General features: G+C 35.1%; 1 protein-coding gene and 1 long non-coding RNA gene across 2 annotated transcripts in view; one reads left to right on the top strand and one right to left on the bottom strand.

The window, feature by feature from the left end:
• LOC132014102 (uncharacterized) overlaps positions 1 to 21,453 on the top strand; it is a 108,169-nt gene extending 86,716 nt beyond the window's left edge. The window contains exons 3-4 of the long non-coding RNA XR_009403210.1: positions 9,701 to 9,774; positions 21,177 to 21,453. This is a non-coding gene — a long non-coding RNA (uncharacterized LOC132014102). The remainder of the gene's footprint in view (positions 1 to 9,700; positions 9,775 to 21,176) is intronic.
• Positions 1 to 23,711, bottom strand: part of PKIA (cAMP-dependent protein kinase inhibitor alpha) — a 92,444-nt gene that overhangs the window by 37,613 nt on the left and 31,120 nt on the right. The window lies entirely within an intron of this gene.

The following is a 23,711-nucleotide window of genomic DNA, read 5'->3' as shown; positions in this document are numbered from 1 at the left end:
TACTATCATTTAATTGTATGTTCATCAATTTAAACTAATGTTTGTTGGCACTTGTAGCTACCAGTGATAGTGGCATGTTACTTTTCTAAATCCATTCCATGACAAAATATGACCTTCACAAGGGAAATCTTTGACACGGTAGATACTTAATGTCATATGACATATAGCTTTATAGCTAGATTACCAAACATTTTAATTTGGGGCAAAATAGCATGTAGAAAAGACCATCAGAAATGTCCCATAAATTTATTTAGAGTACATAATCTCATTTAATGTGATTGTACCTCAGCACTCTTATCTCTAATATGGCTAATCCCACATTATTTTCATTGGTGCCAAATAAAAAATCATCAGGGAATTTAATGCTTAACTTTTAAAAGTAGTTAAAGTAAGTTATTTTTTAATTTTTAAAAGATTTTATTTATTTATTTGACAGAGAGAGTGAGCATGAGCAAGGGGAGCAGTTAGAGGGACAGTGAGAAGGAGGCTTCCCACTGAGCAGGGAGTCCCATGTGGGGCTCAGTCCCAGGACCCTGGGATCGTGACCTGAGCCAAAGGCAGATGCTTAGCCAATTGAGTTACCCAGGCACCCCTAAAGTACGTTATTTAACAAGTTCTCCTTTGTGTGGGCTTTTTTTTCTTTTTAAGGTTTATTTATTTACTTTAGAGAGAGAGTGAGTACAAGTGGGGGAAGGGGCAGAGGGAGAGCATCCTCAAGCAGACTCTCCTTTAAATGCTGTAGGCAATGTCTAAAGTACAGGAGCCTTTAGACAGGACTTGATCCCAGGACCGTGAGGTCATGACTGGAGCTGAAATCAAGAGGTGGACTCTCAACCAACTAAGCCACCCAGGTGCCCCTCTCCTTTGCATTTTTCAAAACAAAGCAGTTCTTTTAGTCTGACCCTGGACACAAAAGTGAGTTGGCCATGTTTTCCCCCATGGATCCTTTTCTCATCTGTTCCACTGTGTCATGTGTTCTACCTTCTCAAGAAGTAGCATTTAATCATTCATCCATGCAGTCATCTATTCAATTATTTATTAAATGAATCTTTATTGAACACCTACATAAGGCAAAAACAATAAAAATAAAAAATATAGAAAACTAATCTGGGTTGCGCTGAAAAGTAGTCAACTCAGTAAAATCTTTGCTGATAACAAGAGTTACTCAATTTACTGGAAATTGCATTTCATTATGGAGACTCAGAAACTCAGGGAAAAGCAAGACCTAAATAATAAAAAAGTAATAAAAATCAGGCATATAAAATGCCTGCTTTGTATCTGACTCTGTAAAAGGAGCTCTAAAATGATTAGGGATGTTCTGAAGATTGTTATCATTGAAGTCTCCATTTTACAGATGATAATAAAAAGGCTCACAGATTAGGTTACTCACCTAAAATGAAAGGCCCAGAAACAACAGAACTGGAACTATAACTTTAGACTTTATAATGCCTGTGCTCCTAAAGTATACATAGAGCCTGTGCTCCTAAGTATAATACGTGTGTGTGTGTGTGTCCGTGTGTCTGTGTGTGTCTGTGTGGGTGGGTGTATGTGTGAGAGAGAGAGATTGAGAGGGAGGTAGAGAGAGAGACTGAGAAAGAGTTTAAACAGGGAACTTCTGAGACATGACAAGAGTACTGCCAGGTATCCATCAACCAACAATTGTTAGTTTAGAACTCCTAACTATGCAAATAATCATTAATCATAATACTGAATTAAGGATCTCTCACTCTTAAACTAAGAAATTAAAAGACTTCCAGAAGCTGAGTCCAAATTTTACATTACATAAGATAATTATTACAGAGAGTCAAAGTATAATTCAGTAACTGAAGAGCTCTGAAAATACTGGAAGCATTCATATCAATGCGGTTTCATAATGTGGATAGTAGAGGGTTTAAGAAATTGGCAGATGTACTGCAGACTCATTTGTTATCATTTCTATGAATATAGGTGAATAAAAATGAGAAACGAAGAAATGAACGGCTAGCAATTTTAAGTAGTCTCCCTAATATCCATACTAGGAAAGATTAAGCACACAAAAAAATGATCTTGAAATATTTTTAAAGCACTTACAAGTGCATCAGGTCTTTTTATACCAAATAACTTTTTATACCAAATATGAACTGTAAAATAAATCTAGTCTCTGATGATAGAACTGTTGACTTTATTTGAAGCTATGTAATGAAACACGATATGAAAACCAGAAAGTCTTAAGAAAAGGTGAGAAAACTCCTTCACTACTCCTCTCAAAAAGCAAAATTATAAAAGGACCATGTTAAAACTTATTTTGAAACAAAGAGAAAATTCCCCAAACTGTTACAGGGCTTTTACATTTTTATTTTGGTTTAATTTATAATAAATATTCTTATGTTTACACAGTTGTCACAAGGTGGACACAATTTTGAAATCTGCTTTCTTCATTCTTTCATCATTAAACATCCTAGTTTGCTGCATTGTCTTGAAATTATAATAACTGTAATTTCCTAAGAAGGAGATATAATTAACTAAAACATTCCCCTATTGTTGACTATTATAAAGATGTTTTAAATTTTTTTATTAAAAATGACATTTCAGTGAACACCTTTATTTATATAATAATTTTCTAAATATAATTTATTAGAGTAAGTTTCCAAAATTAAAATTAATGTGTAAAACCTCTGACATTTTTTATCTTGCTAGACATTACCAAATTACTTTTCAAAAGATCAGATTAAATTATATTGCCAAGATCTTTGCCAACATAAGATATTATATAAAATTTTTGATTTTGCTAAATTAATAAACCTCATGTTCCATTTCTCTGAATTTTTTGATAACTACTGAGGTTCAACATCACATATGTATTTAAAATACTAATTGTATTTTGGGCACCTGGGTAGCTCAGTTGGTTAAGCATCTGCCTTTGGCTCAGGTCATAATCCCATGGTCCTCAGACTGAACTCCACACGAAGGGAGCCTGCCTCTCCCTCTGCCTCCCTCTACCTGCTTGAGCTCTCTCTCTGTGTCAAATAAATAAATAAAATCTTCAAAAAAATACTAATTCTATTTTTTCTTGACTGTCATCTCTCACATTGTTGTCTCTTGCTAACTTATAACCAGGTAGCTGGAGAAAAATATCACATGACAGGGAAAATTGGTATTCCAATAAACGAAAGATTACTAATTTCAGATGGGTTTTTCAAGACTGGAAATATGGCTCTGACTTAACAGTAAGTTCTTTCTAGTTCTTAAAGGACTTTTTTTTTTATACAAATCTTCTCCAATCTTCTCAAATTTCCCTCTATCCTCTCTACCTCTCTTGCTCTCAGAAGATGATCACCTCATATCATTAAGCAAATAGAAGTTAGTAAATATCTTACTGTCAAATCCATTAATTCATTAGCATTTGCACTGATCTTTCCTTTTGTTTTAAGAATTGAAGTTAAAAAGCTATTCACATTACACATAGTGTGTATTCCATTTTCTCTCATCTTTTAAAGTACTTCACAGCACTGCATTCTCTACAACTCAAATACTCCTTATGAATTATTCCCATCAAAATTCAACTTATTCTAGACTAGTAACTTCTACTTAAAATGTTAAAAAGTATACATGTCCCTTGATCCCTGCCTATCTTCTTTACCCAATTCATGGCTCAGCTTTTGAAAATTATCTTCATTTATTGTTTCCATTTTCTCACATCCCATTTACTTTATAATTTAGTTCCATCTGGCTTCTCTAACCTCAACCTCTTTGCCCACTGCCTTGAAATTTTACTTATAAAGGTCACCAGCTGTCTCCAAGTCAGCATAGCCAATGGATAGTTTTTGTCCTCATATTTCTAGGTTCTTTCCTTCTTTAAAAAGGAAAACAAAACCAGAAAACTTTATTTTTATGCTTTTACAACCTCATAACCTTCTATCTCAGTATATTTTAGTGGCTCTCCTTCTTTAATCTGATTTCTAAATATTCTATTAGTCTTATTTATCCTCAATGGAATATACAACTATATGAAGGATTATTCTCAACATTAGTTCTCATAATAATACTAATGGCAGTAATCAGTACTTCTATAATGCTTTCATGTGCCAGAAACGATTCTAAGACACTATATTAGAATTACATAGATGTATATATATGTATATATATCCTATATATAACCGATGAGTTTTCTATATATACTATATAGTATATATATACTATATATATATACTATATATACTATAATATATATAGTATAATATATATAATATATATATAATATATATATAGGTATATAGGTATATATATATATACCTATATACCTATATATATATGGTATATATATATATATAATTTAAAACAAACAAACAAACAAAACACTTCTTATTTTTCTTTTTTTTCCTTAAGATTTATTTTTTTAATTTAGAGGAGAGCGTGTGTGTGAGCAGAAGCAAGGGGAGGCAGAGGGAGCCTGAGAATCCTCAAGCAGACTCCGGGCTGAGAGAGGCCTGAGGCAGGGTTTGAATCCAGGACCGAGAATTGAGGCCAGAGTAGAAATCAAGGGTTGGCTGCTTAGAGATGCCTGGGTGGCTCAGTTGTTAAGCATCTGCTTTTGGCTCAGGTTATGAACCCAGGGTCCTGAGATCTAGCTCCACATCAGGCTCCCTGCTCGGCAGGAAGCCTGCTTCTCCCTCTCCCATTCCCCCTGCTTGTGTTCCCTTTCTTGCTGTCTCTCTTCTCTGGAAAATAAATAAATAAAATCTAAAAAAAAAAAAAGAGAGAGAGAGAGAAAGAAAGAAAGAGAAAGAAAGAAAAAAGAGTTGGCTTCACCCAGGAGCTCCGAAGCAAAATAGTTTTCTGATATGTATAATTTAGGAAAGTCTTCAGAGAAAATATTTAAAGCATTCTATCTCAGAGGAAAGTGATTTTGCAAAAGATCTATCAGTAGAAGCAACTCCAAACCCACCAATCATTTAATGATATATCATCCCTCATGTCGTTTCTTTATGCATTTTTCTGGAAGAAAGCTGGTAAGAGTTCATTAATTCTCAGAGATAAAAATCCCACTGATGGCAGAAAAGAGCTTTGCTCTGGAATTAGATCAGTTTAAGTTTTCCTACTTAGTAGAATTAGGTAACATTCTTAATCTTTCTGTTTCCTATCTGCAAACAGGAATAACGCTACTACAAAAGAATGCGTTTAAACTAAATGATGCATATAACCTTCCAGATTATAGGAACATGCCTAATAAATGTTAAATGATGTGCAAATATCCTACTTTCTTGAAATGAATAAAACCTATTTTTATGCTCTTCACACTATTTCTTAGCTACTGGTCTAAATATCAAGGTAATGTTAGTTAAAAATAATTTTTTTTCTGCCACTGTCCATTTCTATTTCCAACATATTCTCCTTGATGAATCAAGTCTCCACATCAGTAATACTTATCACATAAGCTATTATTCTTCATATGTTTAAGATATTTCAATATAAGATGAGTTATTACTCAAAGGGATGGCTAAACTGGCTTTGCCAAGATTTCAATGAGCTATAAATACATCTTACTCAGAACTAACTTTCAAAGAAGAGGAGAGCAATGACTCAAGATGAGGAGAGGAAAACCATTTCTTTTTTTTTTTTTTTACAGAATGTTATTTTCTTTTGCTTTGATGGAGAAAAAAGTATAGTTAATTTATAATATAGTTGTACTTATAATATAGTTATATATAATAAAATTAATAGCTTATAGACTAATGTTTTGTGGTTGGATTAAAAGAAAGTGTCAAATTTACAATAATAAATCAGTTTTCTTTAATCAGTAATGGAGATTTACAAATATTCTTTTCTGAGAGTAACAAAAGGAAGCACTGTATTTCCTTCAAGTCCAAAGACTCTGTTAGTTGTAAACACTAGTAACTCTCAAATGCAAACTGAGTCAGTATTCCACATATGGCAATCAGGAAACGACCTGTACACCAGGTATTTTAACAAAAGGCTTGCAAACACATTAAATGAGTAGTGAAAGTAAAAATGATGCCAAATATGTGTGAAAGCAGAGCATACAGAATTATAAATTATTTAGGGGGATTAATTATAATATTCTTTCAGAAAGATTTGTGTGAGTTATTATTTAAACACAGGGAGCACAGGGGCACTTGGGTGCCTTAGTCAGTTAAGTATCTGGTTCTTGATTTCAGCTCAGGTCATGAACTCAGGGTTTTGGGACCAAGCTCCACACGGGGCTCAGCACTGGACATGAAGCCTGCTTAAGATTCTCTCTTTCCCTCTGACTCTTCTCCCTCCCTCTCTAATAAGCAAACAAACAAACAAACAAACACATAAATGGAGAACACATTCAGATGATCTAGGGTATCAAACTGATACCATAATAATACCAAAAATCTTCATGTGACAATATATGCTGTAGGAATAAATAAAATTTTATAGGAAGAACTAATTAAATGAATTATAAATTTCATTTTATACTTTGGCATGAGTTATAAACTTCATTTTATACATTGGCATAAATATATCAAGCTGGGTTTTCTTGACTAGATGAATAATAACTATACATAAAAAGAAATTGTGTTTGTTATTGCTATTCTTTTTCCAGAGTGTAAAACACTTTCTTTCCTTCCTTTCCTTATTACTTTCCTTTCCTCTCCTTTTTCTTTTTTTTTTTCTTTCTTTCCTTCCTTCCTTCAATTCAATTAATTAACATATAACGTATTATTAGTGACAGAGTTCAGTGATTCATCAGTCTTATTTTTTTTTTTTTAAAGATTTTATTTGTTTATTTGACAGACAGAGATTACACGTAGACAGAGAGGCAGGCAGAGAGAGAGAGAGGGAAGCAGGCTCCCTGCTGAGCAGAGAGCCCGATGCGGGACTCGATCCCAGGACCCCGGGATCATGACCTGAGCCGAAGGCAGCGGCTTAACCCACTGAGCCACCCAGGCACCCCATCAGTCTTATATAATACCCACTGCTCATTACATCATGTGCCCTCCTTTATGTCCCTCACCCAGTTACCCCATCTCTCTACCCCTCCCCTCCAGGAACCCTCAGTTTGTTTCCTGTGATTATGAGTCTCTTATTGTTTCTCTCCCTCTCTGATTTTGTCTTGTTTTATTTTTCCCTCTCTTCCCTCTAATCTTGTTTTGTTTCTTAAATTCCACAAATGACTGAGATCATATAATTGTCTTTCTCTGATTGACTCATTTTGCTTAGCATATTACCCTCTAGTTCCATCCATGTTGTTGCAAATGGCAAGGTTTTTTTGATGGCTGAGTAATATTCCATTGTGTACATATACCACATCTTTTTTCCTTTTTAAAGATTTTATTTATTTGACAGTGAAAGAGAGAAAGAGAGAGAGAGAGTGCATACAAGCAGGGGGAGTGAGGGAGAGAGAAATAGACTGAGGGTGAGAAGGAGCATGGGAGGGAGGAAGCCGCAGTTCAGTCACCCTTTCCCTGACTCTGCAATCCTGCTTAAACGAGGCCAAGGAAAGTGCTGGATCTCAGGACCCTAGGATCATGACCTGAGCCAAAGGCAGACATTTAACTAACTGAGCAACCCAGGCACCCCTATAACACATCTTCTTTATCCATTCACATGTCATTGGAAATCTGGGCTCTTCTCATAGTTTGGCTATTGCGAACCTTGCTTCTATAAACACTGGAGTGCAGGTGTTGCTTCAGGTCACTATATTTTTATCTTTGGGGTAAATCCCTAGTAGTACAATTGCTGGGACATAGGGTAGTTCTATTTTCACAGAGTGTAAAACACTTCAAAAAGGAGGATAGGGAGATGGGGATGTATTTACAGACTTGGGAGGAGAGCTCCATGGACTCTATCTCTGTAATACAAACATTTATTCAAGATCTGAAAGAGAATTTGGATCCATTATTTCAACACATCCATAAAACAGTCATGTTCAAACATGAAGAGATCAAGAGATACCAGTTTATATTTTTTTCATACTGCAAGAATAAACCACCTTTCAGTTTTCATTAGAAGTCCAGTTTTCCCCTTATGAGGGTCCACAGTTCTTAAGCAAAGCAGTACAGTGCTTACATTAGTGCTTTCTCCTACTATGAATAGCTTTCTAGTCCTCTCACCAGTGCTCATGCCTTCTCTTAATGTCTTGGTCAAAACTCAACCATCAGTCCAGGAAGTCTGTTCTCAGTTTCACTGCTGGTACCTGATCATGTTATTTCAATCACTTTAGCACATTTATACAACCTACTTCAGAGGGTAGGTAATATATATGTGAGATTAAATAAAAGAATGCCTATAGAGTACTTAATGCTCAGCTTCAAGTACAATATGAATATTCAGTAGCTGCTGGCTGGCATTTTTATTCTAGCATCTACATTAAAACCAATCTGTACTCGTTACTTTTTGATTCCTTAATGGGGTAAAGGAAATAAACAGACATGTATTGATTATCTACGATGAGAGGCACTGCAGGGTATAGAATTAGTAGTTCTCAAGTTGAAACTGACCTGAATTTCAATTCCAACTCTGTCACTTATTTGGACTTCTCTATGCCTCATTTAAATCGAGATAATAGAGATTTGAGGGATATGTATAGATTAAAAATAATTGTAGGTCTCAGTCGGTAGAGCATGTGACTCTTGATCTCAGGGTTCTGAGTTCAAGCCCAATGTTGGGTGTAGAGATTTCTTAAAAATAAAATCTTAATAACAATAATTATTATAGCATTTGGGTCTAGAAGAAGTATTCATTACATCATTTAATATAAACTATTAGTTAATATTTGATTGCATTTTGAGAATCTGATAACGGCTCTGTATCCCTTCCCTAAAAATAATTGAACAAATAAATAACTCTTCACATCATTTTCCATGTAATTCCAGGGCTTTGTTAATATAAAAACCAATCAAAACCTTTTAGTTGGCACAAATAACTCAGAAAAATTGTTACAGGGTAAAGAATTATAGTTGCTCTTAGAACACAGACTATCATCCTCAAGAAAGACAAACAATATTTTATGTCAAAATTTGGATCAAAACTCTGAGCTTACAGAATGGTATCTCCACCAGGTTATGATATGACCAGGACTGAAATTCCTGCCCTGACTGTCCTCATTACAGGCTTGAAAACCTGGCAGATAATTAAGTGCAACCTGTAGCTGAACAGCCTCAGTCGCTTTTCTATAAAATGGGTACATGCTGATAATAGCATTATGAAGATTAAGTAAGCACAAGTAAACTCTCCTCGCACCTGACGGCCAAGAAATAATGTTTTAGCTCTTTTATTTCTCTTTTTTCTTCTTGCTTTACTCATTTCTTTCCTTACCCTGAGTTATTTTGTTCATGATCCAAAATGGTGAAGTCACTGTAATGCTTTTACTCCAATACTGTCAGATAATTTCTAGCATAATAGGCAAAGAAAGCCTAAGAAATGTTTGAGGTAAATAGTACCATTATTACTTCATTTTATTAACCTCATTTGTCTAGAAATGTTTCTGGGCCTCCTTTACTACTAGTTGTTTATCCATAAACACAAACTGGATGTGTATCAGATATATTTAATCTCTGGAAAATTATCTCTGGTGCCATTTGGGGTTCCATTTATATACTATATGGCTTTCCTAAAACTAAACTATCATTTCTAATCCTCTTCCGTTTTAATACCCTAAAACATGGCTTCTAATTAATGGTTATATTGGCATTATATTCATTCCTCTTTGCTTTTTCTCTGATTATAACAGGTATTACTGGACAAGTTAATGACACAGGGTTTCTGAATATGAGGAAGGTCAAAGAGGAAAATATGATGAGTAAGGTAAGATAATCACATAGAGAACTAGTGGAGCTTGAGCAGTAACAAAGCCAGTGAAATTATAGTTAATTAATCAGGAGTCAGGAAAATTTTGTCATGTGTTGACATTAATTGGCTAAGTAGAGTAAACAGTCTTGCAATAAAGAGCAAAGAGCAGAAAATCTATCTTTCCTGTCAGCTTCTTTTGCTTGTTATCAGAGCAATTATCTCCTAGTTTGTGAAACAATAACAATTTATTGTTTGATTTAAATGTTACCATTATAAGATATGGATATATATGAAACCTATAAAACTTTATTCATAAATTTAGTATTATAGCATCATGTATTCCATGGTAAAAATGATTTAGGAGAAATGTAGAATTCATGCAAAGTATAATAATTTTTAAACTTAAGAAAATTTTTAAAAAGATTGCTGACTATGTCTTGGCATACTTTCCTTTGTAGAATATGTTAGAGCCAGTCTTTTTTTTGATTAAGACTTACTGTACTATAGAGAAAGCCTCTATTCATATTCATAATCACCAGGCAAATCAAGGAGCTGACTTGCTTAGAATTAGTAACTCTTTTTTTTTTCACTTCTTAACGAAGAAACATTTGACAAGAAAAAATAAAAGCCTACTTTTGTTAAAAAAATAATAAATGATGGAATGTTAGAAAATTAATTTTTCACAAATAATGATCAATAACTACTAAATACTGATCCGTGTAAATGAAACAGTCTCCTTTTGCTATCTGATTCTAAATATGAAATACACTCATGTTGAGGAATCATTTCAAAGCAAATGTGTTTGTTTTGGCTTTTTTTTTTTTTTTGGTGACTGAATGAATAACCATATGTGTTGTAAAATCAATCTGTTTTAATTTACATAATTGCTAAATATGAAATAAAATTTAGAAGTCTTTTCACTTTTCATTTTAACTTTGTAAGGAGACAAAGAAAACTGTGCTTTCTATCATATTATAGTTTTTGCTCAACTACTGCTGCCAAAATCCTTAACAAGTAGTATTTTCTGTGTCCTTTCAGAACAACCTCCTTGCACAAGTGTCATTTAAAAAAAAAAAAAAAAATCAATAGCCTTAGGAGACCTTTCAAAGAAGTCATTGCCAATGATTCATTTCTCAAATATGACCCAATTTAGCAATAAAATGATGTCAAACTTTATAGTTTTTTCTCAGTACATTAACTTTGGACGCCTTTTCCTAGATGACAGAGATGGCTTCTATACAACACACATGGAAATATACACACATATCATTTGACCTACTTTCCATCTGTAATTTCACACTGAATTCTTCTTGCCATTCACCAACACCAAGGCCAGTTTATCAAACTTTTCTCTGCTAGCTAGTTTGCTTTCAGGAAACAGGGAGCAATTTTTGTGTACTCTTTAAGTTTATCTACATCTTATTTATGAGCTCCGAAGACATTATTTTTATTTACTGGTATCTTGATCATTTCATATAATCACTTCTCTCTAACTATATATGGCTTGCAGGACTAGCCTTATGATTGGAAATACAAGAAAGATCCAATGCCTAAAAATATCTTCCCATCTACTAACAGATGCTTGACAGTCAATTCTCACCCCTTTATCTCCAAACCTCATCCCTTTAACCTAAATCTTTCTTTCCCATTGAAATTCAAATATCCATTGTACCTTAAGATCTTAGTCATTTTTTCCCTTAGCTTGAATGATCCAAAAGCAAATTTTGATGATGTGTAGGAGGGAAGAGAACTTGAGGGCATTAGATTTCTGCAGAGGGTATTAGGTAACAGAGGGAATAGAATGATAGACTCACAGGGGAAAGACTAAGAAAGTAGAGTTTGATGAAACTTAAGCAAACATTGTAGTTTTGCCTCAGGTCTATTCTAGTCAGTTAGACACAGAAGTTTTGAAGGTTACACCCAACTTATACTGTGTGCCCCTGTATCTTACAGAATGTATAATATAATTCAAACTGCAAGAAACAGGCACATTCCTACATGGCCTTGGCCATGCACCATTTTGTAGCCTGCCCACTTTGAGCATCAGAAAGTACCTTGAAGAAATCTAGCTGATATTATTTTAAACTTCTCACTTCCCAAACTGAAACAATTTTTATTTAAAAATTAGGCTCTTTAAAACCACAAAAGGACCACAAAATTATTGATTGACAAAAATCAAATGTTTACTACTGTAATATATTGCGTATAATTGATTGGCTGTTTCTCCTAAGTATATATTTAGGTGCCCCATATATTTAGGTATTCCACATAATCTAAAAATTTTAATGGGTATAACTATAAGATGATCCAGGTGTCAACCATAAAACCCTCTCTTGTAAAGCTGGTGAGGGGTGCCTGGGTGGCTCAGTGGGTTAAAGCCTCTGCCTTGGGCTCAGGTCATGATTCCAGAGTCCTGGGATCAAGCCCCACATCAGACTCTCTGCTCAGCAGGGAGCCTACTTCCTCCTGCCTGCCTCTCTGCCTGCCCACTTGTGATCTCCATCTGTCAAATAAATAAATAAAATCTTAAAAAAAATTTTTTTAAAAAAGCTGGTGAAATCCTTTGCTACAAAAAATTATGTCTCTATCTTATATCATTGTTTCTGTATTAGTGTATTAGTGGTATCTATATTCCCCAGCAGGTTACTTTTCATGCTAGTGAACTCCGAAGTCGTTTCCCTGAATCATGAATGGAATACAAATTGCAGAGATTTCTCCATTTCTTTTTATAATTTAACAAATCTCAGCTGAAGGTGCAAAGTCTTCATTGAAGATTTCTGTGACTTTCTATCATCCTAAACTTACTTGTTTCTTATGTCAATATTAAGTTTCTAGATTTAAATGTGATGCTTTTCTAATGTATACTCTGATAAAAATTTTCTTTTCCTTTAGAATTATTAATAAAAGAGGTATTTTCATGGGAGGAAAAGTGTATCATCTCTACTACTTTGCTTTCAGTACTTTGGGACTGCATCCTCAGTTGCATAATAGAAAACCTGGCCTGGCATCAACTGGTGGGATTAAAAACCACTGTTTCACTTACTTGAAATTAAAATATTTACATCAATTTCTCTTTGTTTTGCAAATAGAATAGAGGACACAGTGTGGGTGTGGCCCATGAATCCACTTCTGTGACTCATACTGCTTCCAACTTCTTTATAAGTAACAACTTTACCAAGTACTGGGGCCAGGTTTGGTTACTGTTGTTGGTTCTCAACAGTTTAATATGAGGCACCTCTTGAAACTATTTCTTTGCTAGGTCTGTAAAGTAGCTCTCCCATATCTTCCCCCAACTCTTGTATTCTGCTGCCTATATGAACTTAATATCTGTAAATAGTCCATTGTGTTTGTTTTGTTGATGTACTGGCTATTTTCCAAGATTCTGTTGTTGACCTTGTCTGACTGTTTAAGGATGACCTTTTGGTGATGTTGTTATAAAACTTCTTAAGAAAAGTGAACAGATGTGCTCATCTAGCCCTCTTCTAAAGACTGCAAAAATCCAATTGTTTTAAAACAGAATGGCTTGGTACAGAAGGCTGTGGCTATTTCATCTGCCCCTGCATGCTTTAAGCTTCCACAACTAAAAATTAGCTCTGCAACATATAATCACACACAAAGAAAAAGCAAAAAGGAAACCAGTAAGGAAATTTTTCTGCTAGACACATGAATAGTATTGATGGATAGGCCTGCTACTTTTAACACTCTCATAAAGATGGTAACCAAATAACCAATTCAATAAAACAACCACTTCTTCCATGAGAAGAATTAATGGACATGATGTTAGGAGTATTTGACCTGGCAAGAATTTTGGAGGTCTCCTTTTATAGAGGAGGAAGATGAGGTCTACAATGGTTAAGTGACTTGTTGAAAGCAGGGACAGGACTAGGATCAGAGTTGGGTTTTTCTGCCTCTTCATTCAGGAGGCCTGAGTTTATTCTGTGACTGAATTTGCTGAGTGTTTATGCATTTACATTGAGAGAACTCATTTGTACCATATTTATTTTTATTGTTTCTAGCAGAAGCAAGTCAGTAATTTTACAGGTAGTATAGTATAAAATTAGCCGTCAGTCAAACCAGTCAAAAATTAGTCAATCTAATATTCCCAAAGAGACAATGCTTTTTGGGTTCTTTAAAAAAAAAAAAAAAAAAACAAACCTGGAAATGAGAATTAGACAATGTATGTTTGCCTGTGTGTGGTATGTTCAAATTTCAAAGATAAGAATATAATTTTTGAGTTTTTTATTGTCTGGTTATATATGATGACATAAAAATAGAACACTTGTAGCTTAAACAATATACTTGCAGTGTTTAATTATTTTTGTAAGCACCTTTATATAACTCTACAGTTTTAATGATAATTAATGGGTGTGGTCCATTAATTATGTATTTGTGTATTTTCAAGCTAACCCTGATAAAAAAACATTTTTAAGTATCCTAAATTATGTGAAGACTAGAAGTACTATTGGTCTATCTACTTTACAGAAAGTAGTTGGTGTGTAGCCTTGAAATAATGATGCACCAATATCAGAAAACAATTCTTAGATTAAAAAACTCATTCTTGGCACACCTGGGTGACTCAGTGGATTAGGCCTCTGCCATCAGCTCATGTCATGATCTCAGGGGTCCTGGGATTGAGCCCCGTATTGGGCTCTCTGCTCAGTGGGGAGCCTACTCTCTCTCTCTGCCTGCCTTTCTGCCTACTTGTGATCTCTCTCTCTGTCAAATAAATAAAAATCAAATCTTTAAAATAGAAATAAGGGGCACCTGGGTGGCTCAGTTGTTAAGCATCTGCCTTTGGCTCAGGTCATGATCCCAGGGTCCTGGGATCGGGGTCCTTGTTCCTCGGGAAGCCTGCTTTTCCTTCTCCCACTCCCCCAGCTTGAATTCCTTCTCTCTCTGTGTCTCTCTCTGTCAAATAAATAAATAAAATCTTTAAATAAATAAACAACTCATTCTCCTCATGATGTGTTATCTTCTTACAAAAATTTAGTTCAAAGATTTTGCCTTTTTAAGGTTTCAATCACTTTTCACCATTGTTTCCATGCATTTTCTTATTAAGTTTGCCTGATTTTGTTGTTGAGCAACCTTGCATTCTTATTGGACCATGATGATTACTAATAATTTTTTTAATATGCCCATTTGTATATAGTTTCTTTAAGAATATCCTGATATTTTTGTCTAAGAGGCTTTTGTATAAGAAGCTATGTAAGAGGGTTCTTCATTGCAATTCATAGTTCTATAGGAATATAAGTGATAGAATAGTGTTTTACAGAAGACTTGGAAGAATGCCCACAGTACACTGAAAAAGCATTAGATCTTACTTCCTCTCAGTATGCTTTTTTTTTCTAGAAAGGGTAAAACCAGTGAGATGACAAGTTAAGGGATTTACCAAAAGATTTCAAAGAAACATAAAGAAAATGTTCCTTTTATTGACTAGATTAAATTATTGTTTTTCTTTTACTCCAAATTCTAGAAAAAATATAAATCCATATTATTTTGAAAAATAAGTTCCACTTAAGACTTACATGGGTAATTGAATTTTATCAGGCTTTCATATCAAACTGAACTGTTAATTAAATTCTCTTCACTTGTTTGCTTTTGTCCCAGACCTCCCTCTTCAGTTCAGAAATATCCAGATGGGACAGGCATCAGTAGCCTTAATACTTCCTGTCCGGATAATAGGGAGATATAAGGGGACTACCAGCACATCTCTAGCACATAGTGAGAATTAATATATAACACTCCCAGTGTATATCAGAAAAAAACAAAAAAAGTGGTTCCTTTAAATAATCCTTTTCAGTGATAATAGAATCAAAGAAACAAAGACATTTTGTTACTAAAGAATCATAAAGAATGTCCTAAATATAAGAGACGAGCCCCACTAATGCCAAACCAATAATGCAGAGCTGACAGTGCTGCCAAGAGACAGTCTCCTGTGCTGACACTACCTTCACAAGTTTGGAAGGCACCCCAAACATCATCTATTTTCTTTATAATCTTCCTTGTCTCTAGCATTTAAAGATACACCTGAGGGCACCTGGGTGGTTCAGTAGGTTAAGCCTCTGCCTTCAGCTCAAGTCATGATCTCAGGCTCCTGGGATAGAGTCCCGTATCGGGCTCTCTGCTCAGCAGGAAGCCTGCTTCCTCCTCTCTCTCTTTCTCTCTCTCTCTGCCTACCTCTCTGCCTACTTGTGATCTCTCTGTCAAATAAATAAATAAAAATTTTTTAAAAAGATACACCTGATACTGTATGCATTCTATTTCTATTTTGGAGGTGATCCCTTCTTAGGGGTATGATCTGATATACAAAGTTTAAAGTGTTGATTATTTGCCCTTCTAAAACTTTAAACTAAATCTGATATGCTAGCTGAAGGTAGAGAACATTCAATGTGAGTTCCTTTTATTATTATTATCTTCACAGTGCGTGGCCCACTTTCAGTTTTCTAAGATTTACTAGTATAGTTCATACCTTCTAGGAATACATACATGGTCTCTGATCATATTCATTACCAAACTGAAGACTCATAATTCATTTTTAATTCCCACATTCTTACTTCCCAGCTCAGCTACTTTTTTCTAAATTTTTCAGAATTCAGTTTATTTTAGCAGGCATCATTTGAGCTACTATAGAGTGGGAAGCATTACAGTAGGCCTTGATTAGAAATGTAAACAGGATCCCTGTCCTCATGAAGCTTATAGTCTAGTGTCAACTGTAGTAAAGAGACAAAAAAATTGCAATCAGACCTCATAAATTCTGGGAATGGTAGGACTATGCCCCTAAGAGAACACATAAGTGAAGCATTAAATCAGATTAGGGAGAATGGGAGATTAGGAGACCTTCCTGTTCTTATAGGCTTTTCTCTAGAGTTGGCAATAGATCTGTACCTGCATTCCAGGTATAGGTCAATCAACCAGCCTTACATTCCTCTCAGCATGACTAAACTTTATTTATTTTTTAAGATTTTATTTATTTATTTGACAGAGAGACAGCAAGAGAGGGAACACAAGCAGGGAGAGCGGGAGAGAGAGAAGCAGGCTTCCCACTGAGCAGGGAGTCCCATGCAGAGCTCAGTCCCAGGGTCTTGGGATCATAACTTGAACCTAAGGCAGACGCTTCAGGACTGAGCAACCCAGGCACTGCGTGACTAAGTTTTAGACAGTTTCTTCCTGACTACATGCCCCTAACCTCTCCTTACTTAAAGCATTTGCTTTAAAAAAAAAAAAAAAAAAAAAAAGTGCAACTGTAAATTCTTTCTCTGTCCTGTTGAGATATAAATCTTTTCCAACTTTTAATAGTTTTACAACCAAGGAATATCTTTCTCAATGACCTTGGAGCCATATGTTTGAAACATATTCAAGAAAGATAGCACCCCCATTCTCCAAGAAGTGCCAGTTAGAAACCACTGGTGACATAATTGCCTCTGACCAATCTCCCCACTTGGAGTCTTCCAGTTACTATTCCACTAATTCACCCCAGCACTGAAAAACTTTCCAGCCTTTTTTTTTTTTTTTTCAGCAGAGTTGAGTCCAATCTCTCCCCTATTGCAGTAGTCTTGAATAAATTTTCCCTTGCCTATTTAATTCTGCCACTTGATAGGATGTATCTAAGTTTTGTACAAGCAGGAAAAGCTGATTTTTACTTAGTATTCTACTTATTGATGTCTAAGTCAATCTTTGTAAATGCTGATTAAAATAAGCCCATCATGTCAATCAATATCCAGAGGGCTCCAAACTCTCACTAGCAATAAATGAAGCTCCCGAGTTCACTATCTCTAACTGTAAGGAGAATTTTTTTCCCAGAAATATATTTCTTTACACCTAGGCACAAAATGTCCCTTTGCTTCAAAGAGACTGTGAGTAAGCTAAAATATTCACTCTTCCTTGTAGCTGTATACTCATTCTTTTGGTATTTCAGTGATTTCAAAGGATCAGAATCATGAGCAAACTTGGGAGCAATTCATCATTCACCATCACTAAATTACTCAGCAAGGACTCTACCTGCTGTACCCTCCACGAAACTCACTACAGGATCAACTGAGGCACTGACCTCTCATACACTGAGACAGAATTTCAGATAATTGATGGTTTTAACCAAAGTTCTGAATTTTAAAATGGATGGAAATTTCTAAATCAATCATAGTAAATTATAAATTATCTTCAACAAAGACTATGTAATAAAAACTTCTAACAATTGCTGTAGAATTTAAGCTTAAATTTAAATTTAATTTTAAAGTAAATAAAAATATTTACTGCATTTTGATAACATTTTATCATTATAAAAACCGAATTTTTTTTCCTAATGTGCATACTTGCTATAACCGCTTTTTCTATTTCCAAAAAAAAGTGTTACTAATTTAAGGGCATATTATACAACATATGGTACCTCAGAATTAAAGAAATATGGGAGAATGATTCTGATTACCTCCTCATGCTATGTGAAAATTCATTACTCCAAACTTTCTTGGACAGTTTTTTGGTTTTTTTTTTTTTAAAGATTTATTTATTTATTTGAAAAAGAAAGAGAGTGAGCAGGGGGAAGTGGCAGAGGAAGTGAGAAAGATAGTCCCTAGTGGACCCTGCCCAACACAGGGCTCAATCTCATGACTCTGAGACATGACCTAAGCTGAAACCAAGAGTCAGTTGCTTAACTGAGTGAGCCAGCCCCTCACTGGACAGTTTTTTTTAAAAGATGCCAGTAATGTAACTCACACAAACACCCATAAGTATATCCTTTTCAAATACATGGGACTTCTATTACTTTAATGAGTTGAATATGATATCTTATAATCATACCTTTGCTTTTATAATATATTGTGGATGCAGTGTCTTTGGTAGGAAACGTATCCCATGAATTATAATAGTAACATTAGTGGAAAATGCAATATTATTTTAATACACAATGGCAGGAAACTAGGACAGATTTTCAGCAAAAGAAGAGAGTTGCATATATTTGGCCGTTGTTAACGGGCCCATTTCTCCCTGGTAATTGCTTAGTCTTTATGTACGCATTACAGTGCATTGCTCTTAAGGAAACCCAGCATTCTTCACTCTGTAACCTATTCTTTCCACAAAATACTGGTGAACATAGCCATTAGCTCGATGTGAAGTGGATGTATAGATCAAAATTTCTTCACAAGCTCACTTAACCAAGGTACCAAATACTTACCCAGAATCCAAAACAAATCAATTGAAGAGCTAAGTGTACAAAAAAAATCCTGTAACACACTAGATTCCAGTGAGGTACAGTTTTTAGTAATTTTATTAATTTTATACCACTTAGCAAGCTCAGGTTGTGTCTTTTTTCTTTTTTTTTAAATTTTTTATTTGAGATAGAAAGAGATAGCGTCAGCTGGAGGGAGAGGGAGAATCTCAAGCAGACTCTATGCTGAGTGCAAAGCCCAGCAAAGGGCTGCATCCCACAACAGGGAGATCATGATCTGAGCTAAAACCAAGAGTTGCCATTTAACCACTGAGAGACCCAGGTACCTCCAGATTGGGTATGAAAACATTTTATTAATAATTTTATGAAAATATTTAACAACAATTTAGTATTAGAATGTTAGAAAAGAAAATAGGCCAATAAAAGTGCTTCTCCTGGTTTAAATGAAAATTCTGAAGTTAAGTAAATTGGACAAAATATGTTGCTGTTTAGTAAGTTAAATAAATTAAATTTAGATGTTCCCCTTTTATCAAATTTTATAAATCCATTCAGATTAATCTGGAAAACTTCATCAGGACGTTTAATAATATTTGAAGGTAGAATTTTTTTTTTTAATTTTCTGGCTGATTTTTTAAAAAGTGACTAGGGCAAGATTATATAAATCAAATTGGTGCAAACAACATCTTAGCTAGTCCACGTCAGTCACTTTCCTAAATTTCAAGGTGATTAATTACTCAACTTATCTTATGACTTTAATTTTAGAAAGCCTCAAATTAGCAGCAAGTTTTATCTGAGTCAAAGCAGTAGGGGTTCTATGGAAAGATTTGTTAGATTAATTTTTCCTCAATTGAAATGTAGATGATTAAGATACATATTAATTTACTATAAAGAAGTCACATATTCTTCAGTGACTAAAGTCTTCCCTTCTACGCTACTGATGGCCACTTGGGTGAAAAACTTAAGAATACTGGTTTAGCTCTTTTATTTTCCTGATTCAAAACATCAGTACGAGTGATGATGAGCTGCATGACTAACTGAACAGGAAGCTCCTCAAACATTTTTTTTTAACTCACTAGCAATTTTATATCAAGTAGCAGCTCACGAAGTAAGTGCTGAATGAATGAGTGGACAGATCCCATTCATACATTGTCATAATAACTAAATACTTCTTTAGAAATCTGAGGTTTAGGGGCACCTGGGTGGCTCAGTGGGTTAAGCCTCTGCCTTCGGTTCAGGTCATGATCTCAGGGTCCTGGGATTGAGCCCCACATCGGGCTCTCTGCTCAGTAGGGAGCCTGCTTCCCTGCCCCCCCGCCCCACCTACTTGTGATCTCTCTCTCTGTCATATAAATAAATAAATAAATAAATAAAAGTCTTTTAAAAATCTGAGGTTTAATTTTGTGGTCAAGTACTGAAAGATGGAAATAGAATCAGTACTTCCATTTATTTATAACATGACCTCTCTCCTCAGTAGATGGTCAAAAAGGTTAGTTTACCAGTGGTTTCAGAAAACACACTAAATGGGTTAGAAGAATCAAAATATTTATGGTATATATTTAATTGGTTTGGGAACTGAGTGAACAGGTATTAGTTCTAAAGACAATCTGGTGCCAGTTTCAGTGATGAGGTCTAAACTGCACAGGTTTCAAACTCAGCCCCACACCTTGTTAATTTTGGCTCACTTAATAATGCTTCCTGATGCTGCCACACATTCCCTTATTTTAAGATAATAGGTGATTTAACTGTGTATATGTGTTTTTTTTAATATTACATAGAAAACTAGATTCAACATTTTGTATGTGGTATGAGAAATATGATACTCGGGGTATATTGCTATTTATTATAAACCCAGATTTATATAAGTTTACCTCAACTGAAAAAAAAATTATCCTCTTTAATGTAATTACTGACTATCTTTTCCTCCTTAACTATATGGCCCTATATCTAGGGTACTTACTTGTGCAAGATGCCAAAGTTATCACCACTGGAATGGTGCCATAAGAGAGACAGATTTTCCAAGTGAAGTCAAGTAGCCCTCATGGTTTTAGCATTATCAAAAAATGAGCAGTTTTGGTACATTAGTGCAATACAAAGCCATGGGTTTCATTAGCTATTCAGGAAACAGTCAAAACACCACATGGCCAGTAGGCTGGCCAGCTTTTGTAAACTACAGTAAAATAGTTTTCATAAAGTAATCTAAGGGGTATTCTTGATCTAAACCCAAACAGAATGGGATTAAATATATAATTCCTTGCAGGAAGCTTGGTCGTGGAAAAAATCTGTCACTTAGGATGGCAATTCAGCTTAACAAGTGAAGCAATGAGACTGAAGGAATACACCCTTTCCAAGGAAGAAGTTATAACAATTTCTATTGATGGTGACAGTATTTCCATAGGCCTCTGTTTCCAGGAGGTTATTTACAGTGTCACAGAAGAACACTGAAAACACATCGAGCCCCACATCGGGCTCTCTGCTTGGCGGGGAGCCTGCTTCCCCCTCTCTCTGCCTGCCTCTCTGCTTACTTGTGATCTTTGTCTGTCAAATAAATAAATGGAATCTTTAAAAAAAAAAAAAGAATCAGAAAAATATTTTAAATCTCTCGACAAAAAGAATGAAGCTTTTAAATTAAGAATAACCATTATTATCATTACAGAACTATATTATTATTAATATTTTATTATAAAATAAATTATTATATTCAGGGAAGACAGACTGGCATCACATCAGCATTATATCACTAAAACATAATCAGTACACAAAATGTGCTAAGCCTAAACTAAGGATTCTCACTTTTGATCTTAAGGTTATGACAGTTTATCACAATTTTTGAGTAAAACTCATTTTCAAACTTATTGTATCTTACTATATCAGAACTATTTCAAAAAGGATCTTGTGGGGGTGCCTGGGTGGCTCAGTTTTTGAGTGTCCACCTTCGGCTCAGGTCATGATCCCAGGATCCTGGGATCAAGCCCCACATCTGGCTCCCAGCTCACCGGGAAGTTTGCCTCTCCCTCTCCGACTCCCCCTGCTTGTGTTCCCTCTCTCACAGTGTCTCTCTCTGTCAAATAAATAAATAAATCTTAAAAAAAAAAAAAAAAAGACCTTAGTCAGTTAGTCATCTCCGTTAAAAAAAAAAAAAAATCCAAGCCATCCCTTTTCTCTGAAATCTTTGGAGGTTGCTATGACAATAGCATTTCTAGCTTAGCTCACAATTCATGTTCTTTAGTTCTTATCCAAAGTAACCTGGTTCTGCTTGCTAGGTACCATCTTCTAAGAGTCCAAAAGATAGCCCCAAAAGTTTCCTCCAGAGACTAGGACTGGGAAACAATAGAATTATTAAATGCTGAATTTTAAAAAAAGCATTTGTACATATAAACTACCAAAACTGCAGTGAGAAGAAATAGAAGACCTGAACAGACCTATAATCAGCAAAGAAATTGAATCAGTAATCAAAAATCTCCCAATAAACAAGAATCCAGGGCTGGATGACTTCTCAGGGGAATTCTACCAAACATTTAAAAAAGAATTAACACCTATTCTTCTGAAACTGTTGGCAAAAGATATAAATAGGAGGAAAACTTCCACCGTCATTCTATGAGGCCAACATTACCTTGTCCCAAAACCAGACAAAGACCCCACTAAAAAGAAGAATTATAGAGCAATATCCCTAATGAACATGCATGCAAAAATTCTCACCAATGTATCATCTGATAGGGTCCAACTATACCTTAAAAGAATTATTCACTATGACCAAGTGGGATTTATTTCTGGGTTGCAGGGGTGATTCAACATCTGCAAATCAATTTACATGATGCACCACATTAAGAAAGAATAAGAACAATGGTTCTCTCAATAGATGCAGAAAAAGCATTCGACAAAATACAGGATTCTTTCTTGATAAAAAACAAACAAACAAACAAGCGAACAAGCCCTCCACAATATAGGGATAGAGGGAACATACCTCAATATCGTAAGTCATTTATGAAAGACCCAAAGCAAATATCAGCTCTCAGCTGAGAGCTTTTCCCCTTAGGTCAAGAACACGACAGGGATGTCCATTCTCACCACTGTGTTCAATATAATACTGAAGTCCTAGCCTCAGCAATCAGACAACAAAAAGAATTAAAAGGCATCCAAATCAGCAAAGAAGTCAAACTTTCACTCTTCACAGACAACATGTAGAAAACCTGAAAGACTCCACCAAAAAATTGCTAGAACCACTAAGGTAATTTAGCAAAATCGAAGGATATAAAAATCAATGTACAGAAGCTCGTTGCATTTCTATACAGTAAGAATGAAGTAGCAGAAAGAGAAATCAAGGAATTGATCCCATTTACAATTGTACCCAAAACCATAACATACCTAGGAATAAATCCAACCAAAGAAGCAAAGAATCTGTACTCAGAAAACTACAGAATACTCATGAAAGAAATTAAGGATGACATGAAGAAATGGAAAAATATTCCATGCTCATGGACTGGGAGAGCAAATACTGTTAATGCCTATGCTACCCAAAGCACTCTACACATTCAATGCAATCTCTATCAAAATACCAACAGCATTTTTTCAAAGAGCTGGAACAAACAATTCTAAAATTTGCATGGAACCAGAAAAGACCCTGAATAGCCGAAGTAATGCTGAAAAAGAAAACAAAAGGGGAACCTTGGTGGCTCAGTCAGTTAAATGTCTGCCTTCAGCTCAGATCATGATGTCAGGATCCTGGGATCAAGCCCCGCTTGGGGCTCCCTGCTCAGATGGGAGTCTGCTTCTCCCTCTCCCTCTGCCCCTCCCC

This window comes from Mustela nigripes, chromosome 3 (genome assembly GCF_022355385.1).
Source record: "Mustela nigripes isolate SB6536 chromosome 3, MUSNIG.SB6536, whole genome shotgun sequence".
Lineage (NCBI taxonomy): Eukaryota > Metazoa > Chordata > Mammalia > Carnivora > Mustelidae > Mustela > Mustela nigripes.
This window is presented reverse-complemented; position numbering and strand designations above follow the sequence as displayed.